Consider the following 24,365-nt stretch of genomic DNA (forward strand, 5'->3'; position numbering starts at 1 on the left):
TTCCTCAAAGAATCTTTACTTCTAAGCCCTGGAGAGCAGATATTTTCTAGAAGTCTTCCAATACATTCACCAGCTGAGGATAATTGAGTTTCTTCTGTGTCAGTGCAGAGGCACTTTCCACTGCATGGGTATGACAAGTCAAAGAGGTGCTTATGCCAGTCTAAAAGCAGAGGTTCAAATAAGCTTTTCTATATCCTAAACTTCACTGAATTTCTAAAACTTGCTTAAAGACAATGTGCCTTGGATGCTGGTTGAAGTGTTTGCTGTGAGGCATAGGCCCTCATAGCAGTCCTACCTTATAACATTTCAAAATTCTTTGCTAGCCTCACAAGAGATCTGTAGATTGATTCTTTGGCCCAAATCTATCCTGGATGAAAGGGTTTCTTTGTGCTACTGCCTGAGCATATGGAGGAAGAAATTTGGTGCAATAGTGTTGGATGAAAGGACATCTTTGTGCTGTTGCCTCAGCGTATACAGGAAGAAATTTGGTGCAATAGTGTTGGATGAAAGGGCTTTTTTGTGCTGTTCTCTGAGCATATACAGGAAGAACTCTGGTGCAATAGTGTTTTCTGGTTGTGGATTGGTTTGGGGTTTTTTTTTAGGGGGGGGGGATTTGTTTGTTTTTAAGAACATTTCTCCCACTCTTTCACTGGCTATAGATGAAAGGTCACATAGGAGACACAGGGCTGTATTTCTGCCTTAAGGTAAATACTACTCTGTTGGTGGAGCGCTATGGGTAAAATGACTCTGTTCACCAAGATGGTTAGATGGTCAAATCCACTTTATTTCCGTGATACAGTGACTTGTATGCATTCTAGCAAGAGGCGTGCTCCACCAAGATTGCTTACAGTCAGAGGGCATCAATAGGTCAGCACACCATAATATTCTAAGGGTCAGCCCTCCAGACCACCTACTCCAGCCCCCTTGGCTATCTAACTCTGCCCACTGCAGCTGTGTGTGGGGTGCTCACATGTTTACAGTTTGATTTCCTGGGCTAGCAACGTCCCAAGGCCGTTTCTCAGCACAGTTGTTCATGTTTATCATTTCTGTGTCCTCTGCTAACAAGAAGTCTCCAACACTACTCAAGCACACAGATCAGATTTATGGAAGTCTATTTAGAGGCCACAGGAGATCCAAGCCACTTTAGCATCTGTAGAATATTTCTATGACAAATAGAGATTATGACAACCTGGAGATTTGTTTCTAAATTTACTTAAATTGCATCAACAAGTTGTTAAAGAAAATCCAAGTGAGATTAGGGATACTTAAAGCAGTTCTCCTTTTATGTGAGAGGTAAGTTATTCAGTCAAATGCATGTGAGCAAGATAGTACTGTTGCACAGACCAGACAGAAGTGGGAAATAAACCAAAAGAAAACAGAAGCTGCCTAAGAGAAAGATAAGGGTTTAGGAGTAACAGAGATTGGTGCTGGTAACAGTAGCTTCAGCCATTATGGAAGAAGCACTCATCCTCTGCCAGGTAGAACTACACAATTTCTTATTGGTGGGAATACTGAGGCTTTGGAAGTTAATTTATTTATCAATGCATGATAAACATGAAAATACTTAAGAATTATGGGAATGTGTTCTGAGTTGGGATCCTGAGCTTAGATATTTGGTGTATTCAAACATGCTGCTATTTGAAGACTTTAGAGGAATAATGTAGGAGAAATGTACAATCATAGAGCCAGAATTGTTTCATTTGGAAAAAGGCCTTTAAGATCATCAATGTAGTTGTCATTCTGCAACATTCTGTGATTGTCAATGTAGGGTTTGGTTTTTTTTTTGTTTTCCCATTCATTTAGGGGAGAAATACCTCTTTAAGAAAAAAAAAGAGGGAGAGAGATTTAAGATCACAGCCTATTATCATTGTTTGTAACAGAACCAAGAGGTTTTGTTCATTCAAGATTTGATTATACTTGTATCACAGCACAAAATTCAAATTAGTATCTCTACCTACATAACTTTATGTTAATGGTACCTTAATATGTAGTAACTTCTGATACCGTGGATGATCTTTTTAATATATCACATAATCATAGAATCAACCAGGTTGGAAGAGACCTCCAAGATCATCCAGTCCAGCCTATCCCCCACCCCTATCAAATCATCTAGAATATGGCACTAAATGCCTCATCCAGTCTTTTCTTGACCACCTCCAGGGACGGTGACTCCACCACCTCCCTGGGCAGCCCATTCCAATGCCAATCACTCTCTCTGTGAAGAACTTCCTCCTAACATCCAGCCTATAGTTCCCTGGGCACAACTTGAGACTGTGTCCCCTTCTTCTATTGCTGGTTGCCTGGGAGAACCTATGGAGGTTAAGTATTTCTTCTCCATTGTGTTCTTCTTAGGTCTGTGAACAAACTATGTCTAATTTGGCACTCACAGCAGCACTCATGTGGTCTAAACACAGCAGCCCTATAATTTTACTCTCAGAACTGATCTGAGACAATGAAGAAACCATGTCCTGCTGGCTGGTAGCTGGAAGTAGAGGGGCACTGCTTTACACTGCATGGTATACGTGGCAACTTCCTCCATATTTGCAGCTCTCCACAGATTTTGCAAGACAAAGCTAAAGCTGATGACCCTGCTCCATTTACTAAGATAGACTCCTGAAACTGTGATTGTACAGCATGGCTACTGAGATATTTTTAAAGGATCAGTATAAACTGGGGAAAAAAATACATATAGAGAGAACAGGTCAGGGATATTTTTCCTAGCACCAGTTGTCCCCAGAGGCTGTATTTTTCATAAAGGATATGGTGAGTTATCTCCAGGGTTGACAAGGCCAGATAACATGTCAGTTATTAGGAGCAGGAAGATTAATGGGCACCCACCAAAAATATCTTGTTCAATACATTGGCTATTCAGGGATGAGGACAATTGAATTTGGAAGGAAATTGTTAAGGTATCTGAAAAGTTAATTTGAAATAGGAGGAGGTGTCAGACACTAGATCTTATCTGAAAGCTTATTTGAAGCAAGAGCCCATTTGTTTGTTCTGCAGACGCTCTAATGCGTGATTAATCAGAGCTGGAAAATGGATGGAGATCAAGGGATATCCCAGAGCAGAGAACCTATGCCTTTTAACTCTTTTGCAGAAAAAGAGTATACAGTTGAGTATGACAAAGAAATACAAACAAGATTACAGGAGAGAGGATGGCTGATGAAACATCTCTAGTATGTGAAAATTACGGAAGGTGTCTTGATATGCACTGTACAATTTATTGCCAGAGAGTTCCCACAAGAACTGAGCTAATAAATTCATGCCCTAATTAAGCCACAATCCTTTTATCTTGTTTCTTATCCTAGAAACAGAGAAGAATCTCTAGTGGATTATAACAAATATGATATTTGCATTCAATAGTTTGTAGATTGTATTCCTTGCAATGCTATAGTTTGGTCATTTTGTCTAATACTGGTTTATGCATGTCCATTCCTCATATGCAATGCTACATTGCCATTGAATTCAGCTAGTGAAAGTCATTCAGGAATTTTGCTAGAACTACTCTATGTCCTACCTTGTTTCATTATTATTAAAATTACTATTTTCTTGGTCAGGTCATCCCCTGCTTTGTTTAGAATCATGTTGCCGCCTCTACTAATATTTTCTTTTCCATCTATGTTACTTCACCCTATTCTTGGCCTCTCTTATTCACCCTGAAAGGATTTATTATTATTATTATTATTATTATTATTATTATTATTATTATTATACTATATTACTTTGGGTTTTTGCCTTATTTCCAAAATGTATCATTGTCATCTTCTCTTTCGCTGTCTGTCCTTTCTTTACTTCTGAGTTCAAATGCAAATCTAGCCTTGTAGCTCGTGAGTAACAAAGGCAGTGTAAAAAGCCTATGATGTTCCTTAATTATAAAAAATATTCAACTATTAAAATCAATTAATTATTAAAATAATTATTAAAATAGCTTCTACTAATGCATCCAATGCATCCATACTCAGCTATGTAGTGTAAAAACTCTTCATCACAATGTTGCTTTTCTTTATTCAGTTTTCTCATTTGATTTCTCAAAACCTATTTAATCAACTCTGTCACAGTTTAACTGTCTTCACTTTTTTCCCTCCTCCTAGTTCTTTCTGCCATTTGGACTTGTTGCTTTCCATGACTGCGTTCCACTTTGATATGCCCTGAATTGACAGAGTGATGACTTTTAGTGTGAACTACTTAGTTCAATTATGAAGGGAGGAAATAATATGGACTCATTATAAATCTTTAGCGCTCAGCCTATTTCTGCAGATTCTCCTGTTTGGGATCTGTGTTCGTGTTTGTATCAATTAGCTCCAGGACAGCCTGCTTCCTGCATTACAGGAGCACATAGAAGATTCAATTTGAAGTTGTTATAATACAGGCAAGTCAGGAAATGGCAATCCATTTAACATAACTCTAGTATTAACTGACTGGCAAAGCCACAGCTAGGTTTATTATTGCCAGCATAGTAAATACTAAATACTACGTTGAGGTGGTGTGCTAGCTTTTGAGAAAGAGTTCCTTTGAACACAAATATGCATGTATGAAACAGCATAAAATGCAAAAAGAAGTACCAGCAGTGCAGGAATAGGTAATAGTTAAAGCAGGCAGAGCTGAGATGCAAAAGAGAGGGTCCTCAGGTGGGCTGATGAATAGCAAAGGGATCTGAAAAACATGAGAACACTAAAAACATGAGGTAGTTTTAAAGAAAAAGCCATTTTTCTACCTGACTTCTAATTTAGATATTCAGAATAACAATTTTGCACTTGATGTCTGCAGGGTAGGATCTGACAATTGTAGTCTGGTGTAGTAGGATCTTAATCCACTAATCACAGTGGCAAGGCAGCGACTGTTCAAAGAATGCAATATTCAGTGTGAAGGAAGGTATCCACAGCTGCCTTCTTTTCTTTCATTGATTTACCTTATTTTAATATGAAACAATTCTATTGCAGAATAGAAATACTGAATTTTGAAACAATAAAGAAAGGAAAGTGATATTCAAAACTGAATAAAGAAAAATAAAGGATTGCATTTTTTATTGATCACAATGTGTGGCAATCTCACCTTAACAAACATTAAAGCAACATTTTTGTTACCGCAACAGGCTAGCTATGTGTTGAAAATGTCTTTAATTCAGCAGCAGAGGAGAGGATGAGTTAGATGGTGCAGAAAGGTTTGAGTTTTTCACTAGTGGTGGATTCTATATTTTTAATAAGAGATTAAATAGGCAGTGCCTTTTAAGAATCAAGGTGTGGTAGGATGCTGTGAACCAAAACATCATTCAAAAGGCAGCAAGCTGCACTTCCAGTCTGATTTATTTTGGTCGATAGAAGTTAACTACCCTGTGCCTGCTTTTATAGGAAGCACTTGATATACTTGATGAATTTTACTAAAGCTTAAATTCCAACTTTGGACAATGGCACATTGTTCCTGTTCTATTACTTGCAGGGTATCTGTAATATATTACAGCAGAATAGCATCCCTCTAGTGTCCATTCACCTGAATCGTTCCCCTTCTCATCCATTATGCACCTAGAGAAATGAAACAAGCACCTTTTTCTCTGCACAGTCTGTAAATTATGAAACATTGCACAGCCAGCCAATATGAATGATTAACTGAGATCAGAAGATATTTCACAAAAATGGCTCATTCTTCTCAATCAGAACCACAGCTTGCTATACCAGATCAAAAAATGGTGTAAAATGTAGGTCTGTAGGTATTCTTGTACTAATCTCTCCTAAGATGCATTATTACTCCTTATGTAACAACTTAGCTTTACAAGACCAGATAAAATAAAACTATTTCAAGGATATTTTTGTCTATGTGAAAGACATCTTCTTTATACAGAACCATGCTCTTTTTTATTAGCATATATAACGTGAATGTAAGTTACAATAAGATGTCTTCACAATAAAACCAACTACATTTAGTTTGTTTGAATCTTATGGCAAAATCAAATCCTGTCACTCATTGAAATAATAAATGTCTTTCATGGCAATGGATCTTGCTAATATCTAGCTGAATTAAATTCATTCATTTTCCTAGATTTGGAAATAGTGAAGTATTGTCAAAAACAAACAAACCCAAAAGAAACATTGAGCAGCTTTAACTGGTTTCCACTTTGCTTTTTATCCTGTGCAAGCCTGAATCTGTGTGTGTATATATATATATTCTTTCAAACTTTTCCTCCCCTACATTCTGTGTTAGGTATAATCTATTTGTGAATGTATCATTTTCTGCACCAGAGCATTTCATTTCAAAGCATAGTCCCCCACTCCCTGATCCATGTTAGCCATTGTTTGGACTGAAACTATTTCAGTTTCTCCTGACAATGTTGGTTTTAAATATTTCTGAGAGTCTTCTGTGTTGCATAAACATAAGCTTTGTTTTGCGAGTATTCAGAATTAATCTTAATTTTGCTAAGATAAATCATGTCACTGAATTCAATAAAATTGCTCAGGTATCAAAAGCCACTCAGCTGATTTGTGAACTAACATGATAAGATACAGGAGCTGTAGTGACCACTGCATGACAAGATTTTGCTCAGCCCTTTTGACACTTTGTTGTCCTGATCTCTGACTAGGTTCTCTTATCCTTCTGGACAGCACATTTTCTTTTTTCAGGTGTTTCTCACCCAGAGGTTAATGTTTACAGTATCCCATAATCTATCCTTGGTTATGAAGGTCTCATAATTCAGATAAGCATGCAATTTATCAAAAATTATATGAGAAGAGCTTTCTTATCAATGTAGCTATACTTTGCTTTTAAGCTGAGTTCCGTTTCATCTCCTATACACAAAACACCTTGAGGTGTGATGTCTTAGCAAGTGTGAACTTTTCTAGTCTAACTCAAGTGTTCTCAAAGTTTGGACCTGTGTTTAAGAAAAATTATTTTCAGGTTAGAAAAGGCTGAAGTACAACTTGGTTGGTTGGTTTTCATTTGTATCCTTGACTTTCTGTTCTCTAAAACAACACCAAGAATTTGACTACCTAAGATTTCAAGGTAGTTGTAGCAGTTGCCTCTGAATGCAGCCCACTAGTGACTTGGAAATGTTTTCTTTCCCTAGTCATTCACATTAATTTTTAAGGGATTTAATCCCTGATGTTTTTTCCTGATCACAATTTTAATGTCTGAAATAAAGAAATTAATGATTGCTAACAGCAAGACACACCACTTTATCATAAGTGATGCCAAAAGCTGTCAGTTAATTCTCATCAACCTTTGAAAGAGAGGAGGGGAAAGGCAAGAAATGGGGGGGAAAAAAAGGTGCAAGACAAGACCGCCAGAGGTAGACATAGCAGAATAAATTAGAGCAAATCATATAAATTATGAGCAACAGAACAGATAAGTATGTTATGCATGATAACCCTTGGGCAATAAAAATGAGTGGCACATTACATGGCTCATCATGCTTTATTATATTTACACCTTCTAGATTGTTTCCCTACTTGAAGTCAACTTCAACAGCACTGCAAGGCTGACACTTTGAAGGAAAAAATAACCCTTTTTTCTAATTACTTTCCCACTCTTAATACATCCTTGACCACTATATTCATATACCTGACTTTATATGAGATAGTTGATGAGGCACAGATGTTCCAAGCATGTATTTGTTGTGTTCCCATATTACTTACAAGTTACTTCTAAATGCATGTTTTCATCTGTACATATTGCTGCGTTGCTCAAAAGTAGGTAGTGGTTGGGTTTTGTTTTTCTTCAGTTCTCATAAAAGGGCAAACAACCAAAAGCCCCATCAAAACTAAAAATGGGAGAAAAAAGAAGAGATACAATGGAGTCTTTTTTATTTTCTTATTAAGAATGATTATTAAAAAAAAAAAAAAAAAAAAAAAAAAAAAAAAAAAAAAAGCTTTTTCCCTCAGGAAAATGATTTTGGAATTCCTGAAACCTAGAAGCATCTACTCACCTATCATTTGAAATAGCCATTCTGTAGGATTTTGTTTAAAATAACTTACACACCTGTTACTCAGTAGCTCTGCATGGAAAGATAATTTTCATGTCCATAGGTATTTAGTAGGTCAACTGCAACTGATCTGTCTGATGAATAGGGCCTTTAACTACCTTATGATTTTTGGAAGACCATAAGTACAAGGAAACTAATTGAATTGGCTTTTGAATTGGCTAGGGCTTTGCTGATGTTTGACAGATAATGAAAACAATTTAAATCCCCTTTCACAGGAGAATTCCTTTGACTCCGGGAATATCACCATGAGTTCACATACTATTCCCTGGAGTGCTGGTGGAAAACACACATTTAATTGCCAGTGTTACACATATATGAATCAAATTGTCAGCAGGGTGTGTAGCAACTGTGTATAGTACTGCAGAAAGAAGCTGTTAAATTGGGAATGCTGGCAAATAGCTAGATGCTGGCAAAGAAAAAAACATTCATCCTTCATCTTAACTACAACAAAATCTCTTTCAGACTCACTGCATAAAATTTGGCTCTCTGTAGGGTAATCAGCCTTTAAAATTTCTCACTGTCTAAAATTCATTAATTTCTTACCTAGAAAATATGATCTTTTATGTGAATTTCCTATTCTTTGAGTTGAGTAAGAATAAATCTTAATCAAAAGTCCAGACTGGAATAATTAATTCCAATACAGTTGGGCAGAAGATGAGTCATTAAAAACAGGAATGACAAAATTGCTACAGCATCCATCTTCTTTTTTGGGGTTTTATGATGTTCTCATCACCATGTTTGAATCTATATGTATTTTATAAGTAAACACAATGGACTTGCTTGCTTCCTTCCTTCCCTCTGAATTCCTTCCAATATCCCTCCTTCTGAATGCCATCCTATTTCCTTCCTTCCAAAGGCCTTCTCTTCCTCTCCTTCCTTCCTTCATTCCCTTCATTCCCTTTCTTCCTTTCCTTCCTTCTTTCTTGCCTTCCTTCTCTCCTTTCTTTCCTTCTTTCCTACTTTATTAATACACACCTGTTGCTCTTTTCTTTCTGCTAATTTAATGATTGGTTTAAAAAAACAACAGCTCATCTTTAGCATTCTCTGCAGTACTTCCATACACTTTTGCTTTTATCTTTGTAGTACTCCAGAAGTATATTTATGGACCTCTTTTGTCTGTTGTATGCAGGACTGGTGGGCAGCCAGGTAGAGAATCATAGAATCAACCAGGTTGGAAGAGATCTCCAAGATCATCCAGTCCAACCTAGAACCCAGCCCTAGCCAGTCATCTAGGCCATGGCCTCATCCAGTCTTTTCATGGATGGTAACTCCACCACCTCGCTGGGCAGCCCATTCCAATGCCAATCACTCTCTCTGCCAAAAACTTCCTCCTAACATCCAGCCTATATTTCCCCCAGCACAACTTGAGACTGTGTCCCCTTGTTCTGTTGCTGGTTGCCTGGCAGAAGAGACCAACCCCCACCTGTCTACAGCCTCCTTTCTGGTAGTTGTAGACAGCAATGAGGTCACCCCTGAGCCTCCTCTTCTCCAGGCTAACCAACCCCAGCTCCCTCAGCCTCTCCTCATATTATCATTCAGACACAAATTTTACCCAGCTGGTTGTAACAATTAAGGCAGAGATGTGTTTCAAAGAAGCTGCTACTGTGTATTTCCAAAAATATTTTCATGTACAGAATTGGATCCCCAAATGTTGACAGCTGTGGAAGCCCTTTACATTTAACTCTTATTTGTAATATTTACACACATCTACACAGCATAGATTTAAAAAAGAGAGAGAGAGAGAGAGTATCTGCTCATCAATAGTAATGTTATTTTCATTACTCTAACTGGTGTCTGGGTTTGAGTTTCGATGGTTTCTGGGATTTGGGTTTTAGTTTTGGGATTTTTTGGGGGTAGCAGCTCTTTGCTGCTCCTGTATCTGTTGTGCAGGTGACTATTCTTTGTTTGCAGTAAGTCACCTTCTCCCTTAATGGTTGTTTCAATACTGGACAACAGGTAGCTTTACAAATTTTAGTCTCCAAAGAATGCTTAAATAAAACATGACTTCACTATAAAACAGAAAATATTTGGCTCACAAGAGTAGAAATACATTTTTCAGTGTGTATAAAAATGCAGTATTTGTTTCCAGTAAAACAGTTCCTGTGCTGTTTTAAAACCTTTTTGCCATAGTCTCACAAATGTACCTTCTTGTTTTCATTTTTGTGGGTCCTTCAGTAATATATACAGCCAGCCTTGAGAAATATCTTTTTGGGTAGTTGGAAGAAGGGTTCTCTCTTCAAAACCTTTGTAAAGTGTCGTTTAAAGAGAGCAACTTAACACAAAAGCAAGCAAAAGTGCTTGATAATTACGTGCAGCTGAAGGTGTGCCCTCTAAAGTATCACACCTTGCATCAATTTAATGCAGCTGTGATACCACTGTGCCCTGGGAGAGAGTTAAACCTTTGGGCTGTGGGGGAGGTTGCTTCACAAGAAGCTGGGTGGGGCCACAGCCAAGACAGGCAGCTGAAGCAGCCAATGGGTGCTTGATGCCATGCTGACGACATGCCTGCTATATAAGGGCAGGGGTGCAGGCAGTTAGTTGCTGCTTTCAAACAGGTGGCTCCAGTGTGGTAGTGGCAGACCTGGATCGGATCAGACCGGACCAGACCGGTAAGGTAAGTGCTGCGTTTTCTGTCACGGGTTCTTTAATGTTATCGTTCTCCCTGGTTCTTGTTTTCTATTTGTGCTGTTCTCTTGAATTTGGGTTGCTTAATCTGGAGAAAAGGAGGTTGAGGGCAGACCTTGATCTGTACCACTCACTGAAAGAAGGCTGTGGCAGGGTCGTGTTTGTCTCTTCTTCCGAGTAACGAGTGCTAGGACAAGAGGAAAGGGCCTCAGGTTGCACCAGAGGACATTTAGACTGGATATTGGGAGAAACTTCCTCAGTGGAAGAGTTATTAACTGTGGAACAGGCTCTTCGGAGGGGTGGTTGAATCTCCCTCTGGGGAGGTGTTTCGAAAGGCAGAGTTGTGGTGCTGAGGGACATGGTTTAGGCCCGGCCTCAGTAGAGTTGAAGAATGGTCGCACTGAACGATCTTGAAGGCCCTTTTCCTATCAAAAAGAATTCTGAGATCATTTGTTAGCTAATTAGTGCCTGATTATAATGCTGGTCCATTTGATTACATTTGAGTAGGTCCTTGCATACTCTACAGACCTCCTGTAGTGATGTTCACCTCAGGAAACCAGATGAAAACAGTGTCACTATACTGGGTAATGTCTCACTGCAATATGGTGACCCTGCTAGTCAGTGGCTTGAGCTGGTGTTCCTGTGTGGTGCTGGGACTTGTTAGAAGTCTCACCCAGGATATCTTTTCAGCTTTAGAGAATTCTGAATGTATTTGAGACATCCAAACCAGCCTGCTCTTGTTGCTGTGTGTTCTGAATGCCTGCTGTGCTCCCAAGACTAGCACCAAGAGATGTGGGTAGTTTTGAGTGGCAGGCTGTGTGGGAATGTATGGGGAAGTGTCTAAGACAGTGATTACCTTCAGTGTTTTGGAATTTTATCCCTGAGAAAGTGCCAAAATCCTGATGAATTAGTACTATATTTGAAAGAAAACTGCAGTCAGCCTGGTAATTAACTCAATATATGCAAATTACTGCAAAGTGCTGGGGTTTGGACCATGCTTGTTACTGTGCTCTCTTTTTTAGCCAGATATTCAAGTTGTTATGTGGTATCTAGCTATCAACCACTACGGGTATTGTTAAATTCTCCTCTTCCAGTCTGGTTTATGTTGACATTATCTGTTATTGTAAACTTCCTCAGGCTGCAAAAGAAGTATCTAGAATGGAATTTATCTGGTTATGTGCCTTTCCTCAATGTCTCTATATAGGCATTGTAAGAAAAAGAACTGTTTCATTTTTGAAAAATAATGACTTTTGAGATAGATTATTCCAATACAAGAAATGTTGCAAAAACACCTTTGTTCCATAACAAAAATATAAAAGAGGATTAAATAAAAATAGCCCAGAATTCATTTCCAAAGTGATAACCTCAGGGATGAATCTAAGACCTGTGCATGTGTTTTCCATATGACAAACTTCTGGCTGACCTAGGGATTATCACTGTTTATTAATCTTTAGAAACAAATCAGTGTTCTAATAAAGGGGGTTTGCTTCAACAACTATTTTTTTAAAGGCTGAATTTAAAACCAAGTGAGTCAGGAGGAAAAGTCTCAGTGACTATAATGGGATTTGGCTTATGTTCTTAGGGCAGCAGATGGTCTACTGGTATATGTTGTCCAGCTTCACTTGGTATACATAAGTCTGAACTTGTCTGATCCTCCAGCAATTTGAGCTATGAATAGCAATAACAATTCAACCATAGGCAAGATACACCAAAAAAAAGTTTTAAGTATGAAAACTAGGTGTAAAGCTACTAGACCTGAAAGATTTGTGTAAAGGCAAATAGTGCAAAGCATCCAGAAAAATTTAATGGTCTTGTTGAAATGTTAACCTTAATTATGTTAATAACATTGTGTAAATGAAACTGGACTTTCTTTTTGGCTCTGAATTCCATGTTTCATTCTAGATGTTTCTGGTTTATTCTCTACCCTGAACCAGTTATTGCTGTAACCTTGGTTACAATAAACTAAAATCCAAAGTATTTTTATTACAAAGCAAAAAAAAATGCTCCAACTTTGGGAAAGATGCCTAGAGCTAAGCATATATAAAACCTCTTGGTAGGACACAAACTTTTCAAAGCTAAGCACAATCTGTATTTTGGTTTAAAGTAGACTATTTTCTAAATTAAATATGTAGCATTACTCTTTATTCTAAGCAAGCCAAACACAACACTGTCCTCTTTTCATTACAGGCATACTGCCTGCAACTTCCCTCCCCGTTTGAGTTTCTTCAGAAGCTCCTTGTTCATCTATGCAGGTCTCTTGCCTTCTTTGCTTGCTTTCTTACTCATATGATGTGTAGATTGTCATAGTGATGCTGGAGAGCAAAGATTGAAGCAGAGTTCTGCTTTTGTCAGTTTGACGTGCCTTGTTTTCAGTGATGTCCACTACAGGAACACGGTTATGAAACTGTGTATCTCTCTCAGCTCCTCCAGTTCTGCAGAGCCTTTGAACTGTTTCTTGCATCTCAGACCCCTGAGGTATCAGATCCTCAAACTGCGCACACCTTTTGCAGGCGATCACTTTTTCACCAGAGGAAGGATCTGGGCACTTGCTGCAGCTTACTGCCTGTGCTGAAGTCTCCTTTTTAACAAGTCCATCTGGGTAGATACATCAGACTTGTCAGGGGTTCTTTCCCTAGGAACACTTATTTTAACTGTGAATCGAGTACCTACCATTTTATCAGACCTAGAGTGCCTCCCTGGGCTAGGAATCTATAAGCAGGGTGCAGACCTTTCCTTGCACGCCCTCCTACACAGAGTGCCACACTCTGCCATGGCCTGACTGGCGAAATGAAGTCTGTGTCGGCACAGATGCGGGCTGGGTGGCGAATGGCTGGGAGCAGCCCTGAGGCCAAGGAGCTGGGGGTCTGGGTTGGTGCAAAGCTCAACGTGAGCCGGCAGTGTGCACGTGCAGCCCAGGCAGCCAGCCCCGTGCTGCGCTGCAGCAAGAGCAGCAGGGCACGGCAGGGCAGGCTCCCGCTTTGCTCGGCTCTCATCAGAGCCCAGCTGGAGTACCCTGTGCAGTTCTGGAGCCCCCAACACAGAGACAGCAAACTGTTGGAGCAAGTCCAGAGCAGGACCACAAAGATAATCAGAGGGCTGGAACCGCTCTGCTATGAGGACAGGCTACAAGAGCTGGGACTCTTCAGCCTGGAGAATAGAAGGCTTTGAGGAGACCTTATATTGACCATCCAGTATCTGAAGGGGACCTACAGTAAGGCTGGGGAAGGACTATTTTCAAGGTCTTGTAATGACAGAATGAGAAGTAATGGGTTTAAACTGGCAGAGGGGAGATTCAAACTAGATGTTAGAAAGAAATTCTTTACAGTCAGGGTGGTGAGACACTGGTGCAGGTTGCCCAGGGAGGTTGTGGTTGCTTCCTCCCTGGAGGTGTTCAAGGCCAGGTTGGATGAGGACTTGAACAACCTGTTCTAGTGGGAGAGTGTCCCTGCCTATGGTAAGGGATTGGAACTTGGTGATCCTTGAGGTCCCTTCCAACCTAAACCATTCTATATGCCTTCAGAGAAGACAGTGGGATGCTGAAGGTGTTACCAGCATCCCCCACACAAACCACCTGATCTGTGTCCCATTCAGGTAGAAAACCTCTTTGCAAGGGAGGTCAGCATAGCAGGATGATGGTCTTGCTATTTTCCCAAAGAAAATCTGAAATCCTGCTTCTCAGTTTACACCTTTTTTCATAGTTTTTAAATAAAAAAAAAAAAAAAAGTAGTAATAGTTATGATTAAAACATTCACTGAAATTTATGCAGTTCCCTGCTGACTTGTGACAGATCATGCTTAAAGTTATGGTGAAAATATTCAACTATAATGATGAGATCTGGGACAGCTCATTCCTCCCTCAATCCATTCCTTCTCTTTTTAAGGGAGACTGAGATACGGTTTTAACTATTTAAAAAAAAAAAAAACAGTGTTTTTATTTCATTTTTTCACCCTTATTAAAAAAATATAAACCAACAAACCTGGTCAAAAGAACCAAAACCTACTCACTGAGAGGGGAAAAACCCCACAAACCTAAAACTCTTTGTGTTTAAATACACTGTGTACTCTTCTGGAGTGAAAGGTTACATAATTTATTTGACCTGGCTCGTAGCAATCCTTGAAAAGAGTAGGCAGGGGGTTCTTTTGGTTTATTTGCTTTTGGAGTACCACCACAACTTTAACAGAGAGTAGTACACCATGGTTTGACATTAAATCCTCTTTTAGAAATTCTAGAATCAGTCTTGTTTGGGGAAAAAATGTTATGCTTCCTCAATATGAGTGGTAGGCACATGAGACTTACTAGGTTTTGTGACTCAGAGACTGCTACAGGAAGAAAACTGCTGTTCCCAAAGAAAATATGTAAACCTAGAGAAACTTACAAGGGTGGGGGGCAAGTAAGTTAATGAGGAAATTGTAATCAGTCTTCTCATCATCAGCCAGAAATAATTAGCACAGCATGCCACCATTCAGTTGTTGATTAAAGGTATTTGCTTAATATCTTTGAATTCATTCTTGTTCATAAGGCTCTGTCAGCACTTCTATTAGGAACTGTGTCCCTCTGGGCTTTGTACTGTTAAAATTTATTCAGAGATGCATACAAAATTTCATTTGTTTGAGTTATAACATGTTTAGTCAAATTTGATGAAAGTCATGTATGTACTGTGGTATGTTTAAAGACCCAAAGCTCTTCTCTTGTGTTCTTTGCACATTCTTAGTCCTCAGAAAAACAAAATAAACTACAGAAGCACAAGAGAATGCAAGAGTGCTCAGAAAAACCTTGAATTTATATAGTATATAAAATATTTAAGGGTCTCTGCATAGAACTACAACTCAATTAACAATTATTAATTTTGCATTGCACTTGAGGACTGCAACTTTTGGTTTATAAAATCTTACTGATAGTATTGGCACTAAATTTTTGTGCAGGGTTATGCTTAACTTCTCTGTGCAAAGTTGCATTCTTCATGAGGAGATTCAACATCAGCTAGCACTTCAATTCCTAGTGATGATATTTCTTAATACTCCATGATGCAGGGGATATTAAGGTCTTCCTGGATTGTTTTTAGAAGGGATGAACAGCTGTTAGAAGTCCAAGCACAAGCAAATTTTTCATTGACTTGTAAAGATATTGCAGGAAAAACAGTGAAACAAAGGTCCTTAAACACTTAAAAGGAATAATAGAGATAAGATTTAATACCTGTAATTGTTAATGAGGCTGTTAATTTTCTTCCATTACTGATGTTATCAACACTTTATTGCTCAGTGTTACAATAATAGTGTGCAATAGGAATGCATCTTCAGAAGTGTAAATTCAACCCTGATGTTGTGTCTTTATCACATTGCACTGTAGAAAGTACATGCAATGATGATCTTGCAGTCTTGTTCTTGCTGCAATGCTATAGGTATGAGCATTGTAGCTGCCTCTTGCGTAGAACAACTGCAGGTTGGTGCTGTACAGATACTCTGAGTTATGCGCTATAGCAGCTGTTTATCATGTAGGATATGCATCACATGGATTGAAGATTTAAACAGAGCCTTGTATCAGTTGATTCCTGTCATCATAGCTCAAGATGATTCAGTCATCTTTATGCTTTGTCATCCACTACTTAGCACCTACCACTCCTTTTTAGGATCTGTTGATGTCCTCCTTTACACCATTTGTAAGCCTCCGAGGGCTGAAGTGATACATCAACTTACGACAAATATGACGTTACCTAAATTCTTTAATCTTTATGAGGTATTTTGCAGTTTATAATTCAGATCAAGTTGAAGTTTGACTTCATGATGACAAAAAATTATATAGTCTTTATAGGAACCTGGATCTTACTTTCCCACAGTGTAGATTAAAACACAGAAACTGCTCTAAGTAAGAAGAATTCGTATCTGTAGTATTTTATACCTACTTAATAAACCACCTTTCTGATAGTCACACAGCTATGTATTCCCAGAGAATCCTTCTGCAGCCTTTCAAGGCTCTCACATCTAATGATTAAAAAAAAAAAAAAATCTCTTCTTTAAATGGGATCTCAGTCCTGACAGTGCATCCTCAAAGCATCATGATTATTATTGCTTTTTTCAGGATATTAAGCAAAACTTATTCTCTGAGATTCATTCCTTGGGCTGTTTGTGTTTACTTTTAACTGGCTACTACTAAATTCCTGTAGGAAATATCCTCTTCTGCTCATTGATTATTTCTTGTGGAGTCTACTCAGGTAGACAATATAGTGTTATTTGTATGCATTTCTTTTCAAGAGTCTAAGATTCCAGTCTTTCTTAATGTGGATGATTCAGATTCCACTGTTTCTTGAACTATGAGGCTGGCTATGCATGATAATGTGACAAAATCCTCTGGTCCTCATTCTTTTCTTGTGGTCTCATGGGGATTCCTTAGTAATCTTGCTAAATTAAATTATTCATGTCTTTTCCCATCTAGAATATGTTAAATTTTCATTCCTTCCAGTCTCATTCACATAAATGTCACATGAGTTTGTAAAATTAGATTAATTACAAGTGAAAGTATGAGGCATTAAAATACATTCTGATGTTCTGATTTTGCTCTGGGTCCTTTATACTGCATCTTAGTGAGTCACTGTCACATTTATCAGTAGCTTAGCATGTGTTTCTCAGATATGAAAGGCAGATCCATTAGGCAAGAATTTTGTTACAGAAAGGTTGGTCACTTTTCTGATCTGCTACACCATATGCACCATTTTTAATGATATTGTTTTTAGATTCCAAGCCCTAAATTTAGGGTATTAAGAACTGCCATAGTGTGACAATTTGTTCTTTTTATTGTTGATATCGTATGCCACTGTCACACTTATCTCACTCTGAACTGTTAGAGAATATTTTAACTGAAGTGATGCTAAGAAATAGAGAACAAGTTCACAGCCAAATGTGTCCAGAGCAACCTGCAGGCTGCTGATCATCCTCTTGATGGGTTCAGAAAAATTCCAGCAATATAGAATAAGGAACTATCTATATGTCTTGCCCTTTGCACATTCATGGTACTAGAAACAGAGCAGACATTCAAAATAACTTTAGAATCCCTTACTTTGTTTCAGCTGTGCTCTCTCTTTTTGCAAAAGATAAGCAGCCTTTCAGCAGGACATGTACCTAGTGGTGTTTGTTACAAGACCCAGGTGCGTTGTGTTTAAAGACAGTGTCCAGGCCAGCCGTGGGCTGCAGGTAATCACTAGATATGAGGCACACCTGACTCTAGTTTGGTATAGGTGTGTCCCAGACCATGAGCATCACACTCAGTATACGAGGAGAAGTGCTGTAACACTTTTGATTGGGTTTGTCTTGATTCTGCTTCACTTCTGTCTGCTGCTTTTGGGGATTGCCTTCCTGGATGTTGTGACAGATGGACCTTTGCTGGACTCAGTATAATGAGAGCAATTGCTAGAGTTTAGCCCCAGATACAGGCTAAACACAACCACCTAAGTTTCCCTCAAAGAAATGCAATTGTGCACGTTATTGAATGTGCCCAGACTGACATTGCTGTGAAGGCCACCTCCTCTTGCAACCTCCTCACACCTATTTTTAGCTGTTCTACTTGTTTGCTTTCTTGTCCAGGCTGTTACACATGCGAAGAATATGCCCCTGTATGTTTATGTGTGTGTATATATAAAATTTACTGTAACAAACAGGTTCTGTCTCTAATGTGAAAATAGTTATGAGAACAGAAATTGGGTTGAGGAATTGGATTGTCTAGCTCTGGGGGCCCCAACACAAGAAAGGCATAGACCTGCTGGAGCAGGTCAAGAGTGGAGCCACCAAGATAATTATGGGGTTGGAGCACCTCTGCTGTGAAGATAGGCTGAGAGAGTTGGGGCTGTTCAGCCTGGAGAAGAGAAGGCTCCAGGGAGACCTTAGAGATGCATTTCAATATCTGAAGTGGACCTACAGGAACGCTGGGGAGGGACTGTTGAGAAGGTCTTGTTGCAATAGAATGAAGTGCATTGGTTTGAAACTAGATCAGGGTAGTTTTAGGCTGGACACCAGGAGGAAGCTCTTTACAACGAGAGCGGTAAAGTATTAGAACATGTTGCCCAGGAATGTGGATGAGCCCCCATTCCTGGAGGCATTCAAGATCAGACTCACTGAATCCCTGGGCAATCTGATGTAGTTGGAGGTGTCCCTGCTCAGTGCAGGAGGACAAGATGACATTTGATGCTCCATTCCAACTTGATGTAATCTGTAAATCTGTGATTCCTCGCTCCAGAAAAGCTGGAGAATGATGCCTGGTTTTGCTAAAGTAAAAAGGAAGGCTCACTCTACCTTACACCTTGCTGTAAGGGGAGTGCATTTCTCATGAATGCAGTCAGAAGTCGAGCATCTTTAATTTCATGACTGTTAGCATGTTATTCAAGAAAACGCATCAGCAGCACAACATACTGAGAGAAGTGGCTAAGCTGCTCTAACCTCTCCTATGCTAACAGCTGATTTAGAAGCATCTGAGTTCCATTCATGATGAAGAAAGCATTTTAGTCCTTCTTGGCAGTCTTCATTTTTTCAAATAGATTGGCTTAGACTTTCCCTAGCTCAGCAGGCTAAGTAATTTTAGTTGAGTGCCACAGCTTCCCAGGGAATTCTGTAGGTGTAGGATGCAAGTTTGAGACCATGGGTGAAGAAGTCATACATGACCTGGTCAGATAGGAAATTTTTGAGTGTTTTTTTAAAGAGCAATCGCAACTCTGTAAAAGTTTCTAGCAAAGTATTAGTATTTTATGTTGTGTAGAAGGATAGCACATTTTTATGTAGTTTCCATAACAACCAGAGTATAAGGTAATCTTTAATAATTTGCATTTCACCACATTCTACATTATGGATGTCTAACACTGTCAGAGAATAGATTCAAGAGAAGCATGCTCATGTTTCATTACTTTAGCTGCTAAATGAACTCCTTAGTTACAAAGAGGCTTTATTTCTGTTAAATAGCAAGTCTGGGAAATCAGTGTTTGTTTCCCTAAGCAGGTATCTAAACTGCTTCCAGAAAATGCGAGTACCTTAATATCTGCCATCAGGTATATTCAGACTGCCACTCTTGAAAAACTTATTAGTGTTGTGTTTATTGTATACCAGAACACATATTACTGTTGTGGGAAATTATAATTGGTTATGATTATGAATATTAATTTCAATATGCATATTACTTTTATTAAGACATTTGGGAAAATTCCCTGAGATTCTTTGGATTCTCAGTTGACAGGATGTAGTTACACAAAGGGTATTTATAAACATGGACTTAAACAGTTTAAACAATCACAACTTGGAAAAATAGCAATGTTAAAACAGGAAAATTCTGACTATGCTTACAGAATCTAAGCATCAACTCCAGCATATCTGTTCATGATGCTTTGGTCTCTGAGTAATTTTCCTGTACAAAGACGCTTCCAAAACTCAGGACAATGATCCCGGGGTAAAATACAAAATATTCTATGGAGAGGGACAGAGAGAAGATCTGAGTTTCTGCTGCTGAGCTGCTAGTGCAAGCTGCAAACACACGGCTGCTGTGATTCCCAGTTCACAAGGCGCAAATGGGGTGCTGCTCCCAGTGGAGGGTCAGCAAAGAAAGGCTCAGTTTGTAAATCGCCCCCCGTTAAATACATGCCTTTGAAAATGAAACTGCTCAACAGGCACTAGCACCATTGTTCCGGCCAACCAATTCACAGCTTCGTGCCTCATGTGACCGTGCAGGCACGCTCAGGGGCACCACAAGACGCTTGATACGTGGCGCTAAGCCCCTAGCCCCCACGGCTTTGCTGGGGCCAAACCCTCCATTGGCTCATCTATTCAACTTCTGGACCCACAACAGGAGAGGAGAGCATGGTTTAAACCAGCCTGGAAGGATTTATGCCCTACCAGGACAATTACTCCTGTTTATTTGATAGAAATAGGTTTGTGTCTTAACTTCAGATGAAATCAATTCTCTGCAGCCATATATTCAGTAGCTGGTTATAATTTATTAAAATATCTCCTTTTTTCTTAGTCTGTTGTTTTAATTGATTGCAGCATCTCTTAAATACGAGTCTCTGTTTTAAAAAAGTCATGTTATTTTCTGCTTTTTGTTATATTTCTCACAACTGAGTTGGTGTTAAACCTGCATAAATACCTTTCATTATCTGAAGTCTACAACACTAAGGTACTTTTATTGTATTTATAAATGCAAACACAGTAATTGTTCCATCTTCAGTCTGATGTCTCTGCTCGTGCTCTTTATAATGGACTTTAAGCAAAAACATTTACCATGAGGCCAGCCTTGGGGCTGCTGTTAACTGCAGCAACACCAGTTTGGTTTGACTTCACTGTCCAAATTAATATGCATGTGTTAACATTCCTGCCAAATTTGTCTCTCTACATTTTTAGCGTGGCTTAAACTAGGAAGTTACAACTCTGTACAGTTATCAGTGTGATAGTGCTGGTAAAGTTAATTCTTCAATATTACATTTTTTACTTGTATGAGAATACATATGTACTTGAAAGTCCTTTGGACTAGAAGAAAAAGAAGCTTGCAGCTGTAGAGTGAAGAACTTCAGAGAAGGCAGTAGTGGTTGAGCCCCTGCTGTTTCTGAAGATCTCATTCTTTAGTCTGATACTAAGATGATCAGAACTGTGAATATCTAATGGGTCAAATTAACCAAACCTCAAAGCACAGTCATTTTAGATTTGTTTCAATTCATGGCAAGGCGAGAAATAGTGTTATCATGGGGCAGGCCACTAAAACAGATGAAGACCAAAATAGTACAGGAGCATTGTGAGGTGTACAAAAGGATGCTTAATTTTCTTTCCAGTTTTAACCATAACAACTCAGCTTTAGATACACTACATTCGTGACATGAAAAAAAGAAAATACTTGTGTCCTGATCCATCTAAAGACATCCCTGCTCACTGCAGGGGATTGAAAAGGTTATCTAGGGGGTCCCTTCTAACCCAGTATATTCTGTGATTCTATTGACCTGGTTAATATAAATATTCTCTACTTGAAAGTTCTCTTACAGAAATCAGATTGCTAAAGAGAGAGGTGTTGTGGGGTTTTGTTTTTTTTTTCTTTTGCTCCTTGGGAAGATTATAAGCATTCATACTGCACCAGTAAATCTACTTCTAATAGTGGAAAAAAAAAAAGGCAAGGGATAGGCTGCCACCACCTTACCCCATATGTCCAAGTACCACTCACATGAGCAAGGGATTGTCTGGTTAGACATCCATCAGGATTGCAAGTGAATGAAGTTATTGGAGTTTGGTATTTTAACTGCTCATTTTCCCCATCTGTACCTAAGTACTATGTAAAGCAGTGTGTTTTTCCTCACCAGAGGTCAACAAGCTGCAATCACAAAAGTATTTAAGCTTTATCAAGTATCTCAATTCTAACACTGTCATAGCAATGAACCATTTATTTTTGGAAGTCTAAAATGCTGAGGAAAGTAGGCTCATTCTTACTTTTCTTACTCCTGATTTCTTGTCAACAGAATTAAATTATATTTTCTTTAGTGATTTCTTTACTTAATTCTCCAAATTCCCCACACTGCTGAACCAGTTATCTTTTTATTGCTGTTTTCCAGATGAACTTAGTTAGGCAGGGAAGATTTTTTTAGTATTTCAGATGAAACTTTTTAATTGGTGCTTACATACTGTTTTTTCCTGTAACTTATAGGAGTTATAGAATAAAACAAGGAGATAAAGAACTTATCTGTCAAATAATAATAATAAAAATAAAGCTGATATCCAAATTACTGGGAACTAATCATTAATGACTGCTTTACACCAGGATTTCAGCCATGGCTTCTGTAGCAGAGATACAGGAGGGTGATCATACAAACCATACAAGTTTGAGAGATTTTCAGAGTTACAAAGCATAATGCTTATAATTCCTTTAGGTTTTTAATTTCTGTTTGTATCTAATAGGCACTTTTCATAAAGCTTACAAAAACTCCAGCTGACATAAAATTAAAGTTGTACCCTCTTATCTACCCACTTTTATTCATCCAGATCTTGCTGATATCAGTAGGAGCAAAACTTGCACACATATGGATGTCTTGGTGGATTAATACGAATGAACAAAATTTTCAGATGACAGAATTTCACTGTGTTTTCCCTTCAGGAATTTTTCAATGGGCTCTACTGAATGGAGCTTTGACCTCTGTAGTCATTATGGCTAATAAGAAAACAGTAGAGAGGTTCATCGATTAATATCTCGGAGAAGCAGAGTCTCGCTTCTCTTGCTGCTGCTGTGGATTTCTATGGGAATGCTTTTAGAAGTGCTATCAGTAGAACTTAGTAATCATTCTGAAGTGTCATGCTCACTAAAGCTGCAGAAAGCTTGACCTTTAATCAAGAAGAAAGAGCATCACAAAACATCATTTTATTGTAGAGATAATGTGCAATTCACAGTACTGCATAATACAGCTGCAGTTCTTTAATGGTTACACAACTTGTTTTGTACTCAGTAGCCTCCTGTTGTAGTATTTTGTATTTTTAATTACTAATATACAGCTATAACATTTACGAAGAGGTACATCTGCCAAAAAATTTAATTCAAACAGTCATTAGAAATGTGTTTGTCAATGGGGTAGTTTTTCAAGGTATTCACTTTTAACCCTATTTTTAGACTAGGCAGAAATAATTCTTGCCTTTTGATCTGGTCTGGTTGGTTTAGTCATCCCTTAATTTATGGCACAGATATGTGTCAGATCCTGCCCTCATTTTATGCTCAATCTTGGCCATCGTCCATGTATCTTAGCACTCAGAAATTGTGTTAATTTTTAATTATATCTTACTTAAAAATACATGAGAAACCTGGGTGTCAGGTAGGGCAAAGAAGTTTGAAAGAAGCTTGGTCCCTTTCTCAGTTGTTCTCCATTACTTTTCTGTGAGTGACCTTCGAGTAGCTCTGATTCTGCATGTTCAGACTCACTGACTATGTGAATGAATGCCTCACATAGTAACAGTTATGGACAAAAGTGCAGTGTTGATAAATGAAGGACATTATTTTAGTTAGCTATATAATTGTTCGTTCCCTTTAATTTATACTAGGGTTGGCTTCACTTTCCCATTTTCTAGGAGGAAACAAAGGTTTTACTTTATGAATTAAGGAAGTCACATACATTGAAAGATTGTTTACTTCATGTTTAACATGACTTAAGTCATTCTGTTGGTCAAAATCTAATTTAGATTTTCAATTCCCTTGATGTAGAAGATAGGACATCATGATTAAGACTTCTTGAAAAAAACTCTTTCCAGACACACCAAGGATACAAGTACCCAACAATGTAGTTCTTTCTGGTGTCCCACTGAGGTCTGGTCTGGTGCCTAAGCACCCATGAGAAGAATCCAGTATGGATTTTCTGCACATATCAAATAAGCTGTGCTCTGTACAGTATTTAAAACACATGACTCTATGTGTAGAATCTATTACTCAGATTACTATAGTGTTACTATCCTCTCCTTGGAGTAGCATTATATGCAAGGATTACATGGTGCTGCCTGCCCTTGACCTTCCTGCTGGGGAGCAGCAGGAAAAGTGCTGCTCCATTGGGACCTGCAAGGGGAGTGCAGGGCTCTTCAAACACCATCCCACTGTGTTCAACAAGGAAAGCAAAGCAGGGTCGGTGGTGGAGATGCAGGTATAGTTAGGTGAATCTGTAGATACACGAGGTTCAGCCCACATGGTAAGGTTAGGATCAAGCAAATAACAGGTGAGGCACTGTATTCAAGCTCCATTTTTTCACCTCAGTTTTTACCTGGCTTTTGCTGCAGAACTACTCTCCCTG

The 24,365-nt window shown here is 38.7% G+C and overlaps 1 long non-coding RNA gene across 1 annotated transcript in view; it reads left to right on the forward strand.

Annotated features, from left to right (window-relative positions):
* LOC135181414 (uncharacterized) overlaps positions 1-24,365 on the forward strand; it is a 182,316-nt gene that overhangs the window by 58,666 nt on the left and 99,285 nt on the right. The window contains exon 5 of the long non-coding RNA XR_010304868.1: positions 10,528-10,586. This is a non-coding gene — a long non-coding RNA (uncharacterized LOC135181414). The remainder of the gene's footprint in view (positions 1-10,527; positions 10,587-24,365) is intronic.

The sequence above is a fragment of the Pogoniulus pusillus genome, chromosome 14 (assembly GCF_015220805.1).
Source record: "Pogoniulus pusillus isolate bPogPus1 chromosome 14, bPogPus1.pri, whole genome shotgun sequence".
In the NCBI taxonomy this organism is placed as follows: domain Eukaryota; kingdom Metazoa; phylum Chordata; class Aves; order Piciformes; family Lybiidae; genus Pogoniulus; species Pogoniulus pusillus.